The sequence below is a fragment of the Misgurnus anguillicaudatus genome, chromosome 24, assembly GCF_027580225.2.
Source record: "Misgurnus anguillicaudatus chromosome 24, ASM2758022v2, whole genome shotgun sequence".
Lineage (NCBI taxonomy): Eukaryota > Metazoa > Chordata > Actinopteri > Cypriniformes > Cobitidae > Misgurnus > Misgurnus anguillicaudatus.
In genome coordinates this window covers 23,507,096-23,513,095 of record NC_073360.2, presented here as the reverse complement: position 1 = coordinate 23,513,095, position 6,000 = coordinate 23,507,096, and the positions used below count along the sequence as shown (strand labels likewise).

At 38.8% G+C, this 6,000-nt stretch overlaps 1 long non-coding RNA gene across 1 annotated transcript in view; it reads right to left on the bottom strand.

Annotated features, from left to right (window-relative positions):
• Window positions 1-738: 738 nt before the first annotated feature.
• The window catches only part of LOC129438107 (uncharacterized), a 94,394-nt gene continuing 89,132 nt past the window's right edge, over window positions 739-6,000 (bottom strand). Inside the window, exon 3 of the long non-coding RNA XR_008642443.2 lies at window positions 739-2,342. This is a non-coding gene — a long non-coding RNA (uncharacterized lncRNA). The remainder of the gene's footprint in view (window positions 2,343-6,000) is intronic.

Below are 6,000 nucleotides of genomic sequence, written 5' to 3'. Positions count from 1 at the left end.
ACTGATGGAGAGATAACAGAACGCGCATTATGTATATTTTCTTAATTTTGTGAAAAGCACAACATTCAGTTTTATAGACACACAAAAAAATGACACTTGAACGTTTTAAATGATGTATAAATCATATCTGTATGTCCAAAATCAGCAGAGTAATCCAAGTCTCTGCGCAGTGATTGAAAAATAAAGAGTTTGCGCCGCGACCGCAGGGAGGGTTAATAGGCCTATTCATAATGTTTGTTTTTAACAATGTGCTGCGCTGCCGCACGTCGAAAATAAACATAGCGATTAAGTGAAGGTAGCGCATTAAATTTGGGGTGGCACACGGGGTGGCCAGTGACATGTCAAGGGTGTCCAGTGCCACCCTGGACACCCCTCTGGCTCCGCCACTATTAGTCATGTCACGTCGGCCTAGAAAATCGCAACTTTTAATTTTCTGTCGGTCTTAGTACACAATGTACAAGTTTTAAATAGGAAAAATATTGAAACTCTTTGGTTATCTTTTAGTGCAATGCTAATGGTCTAATCAGATTCAATGGATTATGCTAAGCTATGCTGAAAGTGGTACCGCCAGTCCCGGTGATCAAGTGAATGGATTCCAAAACTGTAAAAATCAACACTATTAACTTCATGCGGCATTTTTACAGTAAATAAAACCCCCTTATACTTTGTAGTGGCCAGATATAAGGTGTTTCTGTGATCTTTAAAGAATTATCATGTCATTTTTTCATCAGGTCAATATGCAAAACAACTGGCAAAAATGCATTTTCTCATAAACAGTCAAAGTACAGGGCTGTCACAGGGGCAAAAGGAAATCTGTCTCTGTGATATCAGACAATATGGACTAAAATACACTTTTAGGGAAGTTTGTTATATATATTCTTTGAGCAGAGGACAAAGAAACAAAGGTCTAGGACATAAATGTCTTGACATCAAGATGGTGGGTCTGAGTAACAAGGGGGAATGAATTCAAATGGCTGTGTGATTGATTGAAGTGGGCAGGGGGCAGTAGTGGCAGACAGTGTCCTGTGCCATGGCAGTGGAGATGGAGTGTAGTTCCCACTGTCTGTGTCCTCTCAACCGGGCATCTGCTGAGAACAGCGCTGACAGGAAATCAACTTCCTTCACACTGCCAGATCTACCACAGAGACTTACCACAGACTCACTTACAGCCAAACGATATTTTACTACAGTGAAGTTCATTTTCAAAAGCATGGTGGCAGCCCATATCTCAGTTTAAGTAAGCATTAAGCAGAAACATTTGCAAGATAATGACGAAAATGTCTGTTTCCCCACAACTTAACCTTTATAAGAATACTGCACAGTGAAGGATTTAGATGGTAATACCACGGTAACTTTCAATAGACTATTGCACTAAATGATTGTCATATTTATAGACTATCAACCAAAAACTATCATTCTTTTAGTGGTACGTTTTGGCAAGCGTTAATAATGCATGCAAATGCAGACACTGGAGCAATGCAAAACAAATATAAACAATTAACAGAATACAAAAACATGAGATTACAATCTCTCCCTATTATGATCTCAGAGATATTAAGCAAATTAAATATTAACCAGAAACAACACACGGCCTGACCTCAAAGATCTTTATCGCTGTTTAAGCAAGCAAATGCGAGATTTCACAGTCGATGTGTTTAGACAGCCAAAACTAGAACAGCGGCGACAACCCACATTCTGCACGAAGCCTCGCTACCGACCCTGCGCAAGGTTAGCCTCATTTGCATACGATCAATACACTACAGTAATAATTGTGATCTATTGCGTAAATATTGCAGCGGTCATTGAACTGTCTGAGCGAGAGAGGCCGAGCAGATGACCCGCGGGAAGCAGCTGGAACCTCTCAGCACATCTCATTGGGGGCGGGCATAGAGAATGACACGGCCTACTGGCTCTATGAATGCTAATGTCCAGCCAGGGGACAGGGGACGAGGGCCCTCTGTGAGATTGCACGGTAAGGAGGTGATGTTCGACCTGGATGGCACATGAATACACAAACACACACGCGCAAGCACGCACTCGCGCATGAAATGCCTCTATCATAGCTTCTTTTTTGAATGTGTCAGATATTTGACAGATAGCACTCTCAGTGTTGTGCGCCTCGGGTTGCTCTGGGATCTGAGTGAGGACAAGATGCAAAAGGAGATTGAGGATGTGAAGGTGCCAGCGCTGTGGCCTGAAAGACTACGTCAGCGGGAAAAGGCTCTAGGACCGGTCTATCTCTTGATCTTTCCTGTCCGTTCTCATACTTTCCTTCTCTTTAATGTGGTCCTCCCCGTTTCTTTCCTCCAGCTCTGTATTCAGGGATGGCGGTATGAGGCACTCTGTTGGAATAAGAATGCATGAATTATTTGATAATCAGAGTTTATTGTAATCCTTGACCCTGGCTCTGCATTTCAAACAGGGATTGAGGATTAGAGCCGTGCTGGCTGGTTTGACAGCCTGACTCCTGTGTCCTCAGGGCAGCTCTCCTGTGTGTGTGTGTGTGTGTGTGTGTGTGTGTGTGTGTGTGTGTGTGTGTGTGTGTGTGTGTGTGTGTGTGTGTGTGTGTGTGTGTGTGTGTGTGTGTGTGTGTGTGTGCGTGCGTGCGTGCGTGCGTCCTATATGTGAAGGCAGCTTTCTAACCGTTTTAAAGTACCTGACCACAACACTGAAGAATTTTAATACGCAAGGCACCATGACATTGTCAAACACATACCATGTTAAAGAATGAACAATACAGAAACCTGGTGATGCTGTAACTTTACTAATTTGCATGAGTAAGTTCCTAACATTCACAATCTTGGTGTAAATGCAGACAGTCTACTGAATAGTTTTTGTACTAAACCACCACATCATCTCAAAATAACCACATAACTATTGTTTTTAAGACACTGCAACCAGATCTTACTTTAAAAAAATATCTATTCATGTAATGACAAATTTGTATGAATTAATGTAAAAATAATTGACTTTAAGTCTTTGGGATTTTGCACCTGATGCTCAGGGGCGTCATGCACCAAATATTTTTAAGAGGGCACAGTGTGCACAGCTACCATCATACTGTAATTATAATTATTAATGTGAATTAAACATCAAAACCTTTTATATTCAATATTCTTATAGACTACACAGACAAAAAGAGAAGTGTTTATGAATTATTTTATATTGCTATTTTAAATCCCATGCACTCAACAGTCACATCTGTGATTGGCTGCAATGATCAAGACTGCAAAAACATTAAAGAAACCTTTGATGCAACGTAAGCAGATCTAAATGCTGAAATCTAAATTTAGCGTTTTATTAATTATTTAATTGCATTAAAAGCATATGATTTTTTAAAAACTAGCTTATAAACACATTGGTTACACTTGTAGATGCATTAACTAACATGAACAAACATTGAACAATAGAGTTTTTCAACAGGTATTCATTTTTGTTAATGTTATTTAATGTCAGTTCAGTTATTTTGTGTTAGTTAATGCAATAGTTAATGTCAGTTATAATGTTTAATTTTATAAATGTATTAGTACAGTAAATGCCAAAATTTATATAGACTAAGCATGATCTCATAGCAAGTCGTTTTATAGAAAATGTTATTAATTTATTCGTGTCAATGGCTCAAAATTCAGCTTTTTTCGTGGCTTGAGCACTACTCAGCACAAATTTCTATAAATATTTTTTGTGTCCGTGGCACGACTTTCTTTTTCGTGTCATTTTATGTATTGTTTTCTAATTTTTTCCTATTTTTAAATTATTGTCGCTTGGGATTGTGGTTATATTTGGGATTTGGTTGTACTTTTATGATTTGGTTTCTACAGTACATGTTTTTCTTCTGCTTTCAAAACTATTCTCGCCTGGAGCTGGGGTTAGGGTTCAAACGACAATGGTAAGAAAATAGGAAAAAACTGAGAAAACAATACATAAAATGACACGAAAAAGAAAGTTGTGCCACGGCCACGAAAAACTATTTACAGAAATATGTGTGACACGAAATTCGAGTGCCACAAAAAAGACATTACTCAAGGCACGAAAAAAAGCTGAATTTCGTGCCATGGACACAAATAAATAACATTTTTCATGACTTTAACACGACTTTTCATGAGATCAGTCTGAAACTAAGATTAATACATGCTGTAAAAGTATTGATCATTATTAGTTAATTTGAATGCATTAACTAATTGTTAACAAATACAACTTTATTGTAAAATGTTACCAACTGTATCAAATTATTATAGCAACGCATTTTTGCATCATGAGCACATAAGATTTCGCGCCCCCTTTAGTGGTGAAGCTACATATAAACAATAAGAAATGGACTTTGAACTATCATCTTTGTACAGTTAATCCGTGACCATGCATAATGATGGCGCCAGTGCTGTTGCATATGGGTTTGTAAAGTATAATTCATTAATAAGAGTGTGATTAAAACACAGAAAATCACAAAAAACCTTGCTGAAAAAAACAGCATACAACCAAGACCAGCATATGTTGTGTTTTGGTGCTAGTTTGCTAGTGAACACCAGCTAAACCAGCACCAGCATTAGCACCAGCACCAAACCAGCATTAGCACCAGCTAAACCAGCACCAAACCAGCATAGCACCAGCATCCCAGGCTGGACACAGCATATGTTGTGTTTTGGTGCTGGTATGCTGGTGACCACCAGCTAAACCAGCATCAAACCAGCATAATTCCCATGCTGGTTTGATGCTGGATTTTAAAGGAGGGAAGTGAAGCATTGATCATATTTTGCCCATGAAACAAAGTACTAACAGATGAAAATACGCTTAGTTTTTGAAGTTGAATGCAAAATCCGAGGGTGCATGTTTCAATAGGCATGACGCCTCTGCTGATAGGGGTGATCATTTGAAGACGCATACATTGCATATGTATGCGATAGTGTAAGGGAAATGGAAAAACAAGAATACTAATCTAATAGAGGACATGTACAGGTTTGTGCTTGTGTGTATCTCTAAACTAAATCTGTGTATCAGTGTTGGTTATTACAGGTAGCTCTACCAGCCCATTGGCTGCTGAGCCGCAGTCTGTGCAGGGTCACTGAGCTCTGCGTGTTATTTACAACCTCAGGACTGAGCAAACTGAATAGGCCCGAAAGCCCTTCATCTGACCTCGTCCACGCACACCGTGAGCCAGAGACAACAGAGCAAAAACAAAAAGCGATGAAAGCGAGAGATCGAGGTAGCCGTGTAAGGGAAAGCTACGGCACCTGAAGAATATCAAGGTCCTGGGTGTTAGCATGCTATTGTGTTTCAAACATTCACTTATACACCAGATTGATTAAAAACTGAGAAAGAACTGGGCCGTACAACCCGAGCGACGCTGCTACACGAGTATCGCCCTATTAAAATAGACCTGACAATACATGTTTCGGCTGCACACGTAATGGTTTCCCAAATGTTCGCACCAGTTTATGTTATTTCAATAAAAGAGTGGCTAATAACAGCATTCCCAATTTCCTTTGTCTTTTCCTCTGTCCATTTGTCTGACATTAATGACTTAAATTATAGAAAAAAAACCTTAGAAATGTGTTGTTTGCCGTAACGTCACAGCGGGAGTTCACTCGTAAAAACCAATGAGTGTGAAATAAGTCTTTAAGGCCTGCTGGTGTTAATGAGAGATGCTGAAATATACTTTAACACAAAGAAAGAATTTTACAGCTTTTAACACGAAGCATTTACAGGTTCTTATATTTTGGAGAACCCCTGTGGCGATGCATGCAGTCTTGAATAGTCACATTGTGATTATTACACGGGTTTATAATACTGATAATAAGCCTTTCCTGCTAATTTTTACTTGACAAGATTATTTATAGGAAGTGCAAGAAGAAATAAATGAGTATAAATATATTAATAATAATAAAACTTCCAACAATGCAGCTGTCAGCAAAATAACCTCATTTTGTTACATTAGAGAGAAAATGCAAGGTTATTATGACATTATTCTCAAAAATATAAATATGCACTGCCCACATTAATCTATAT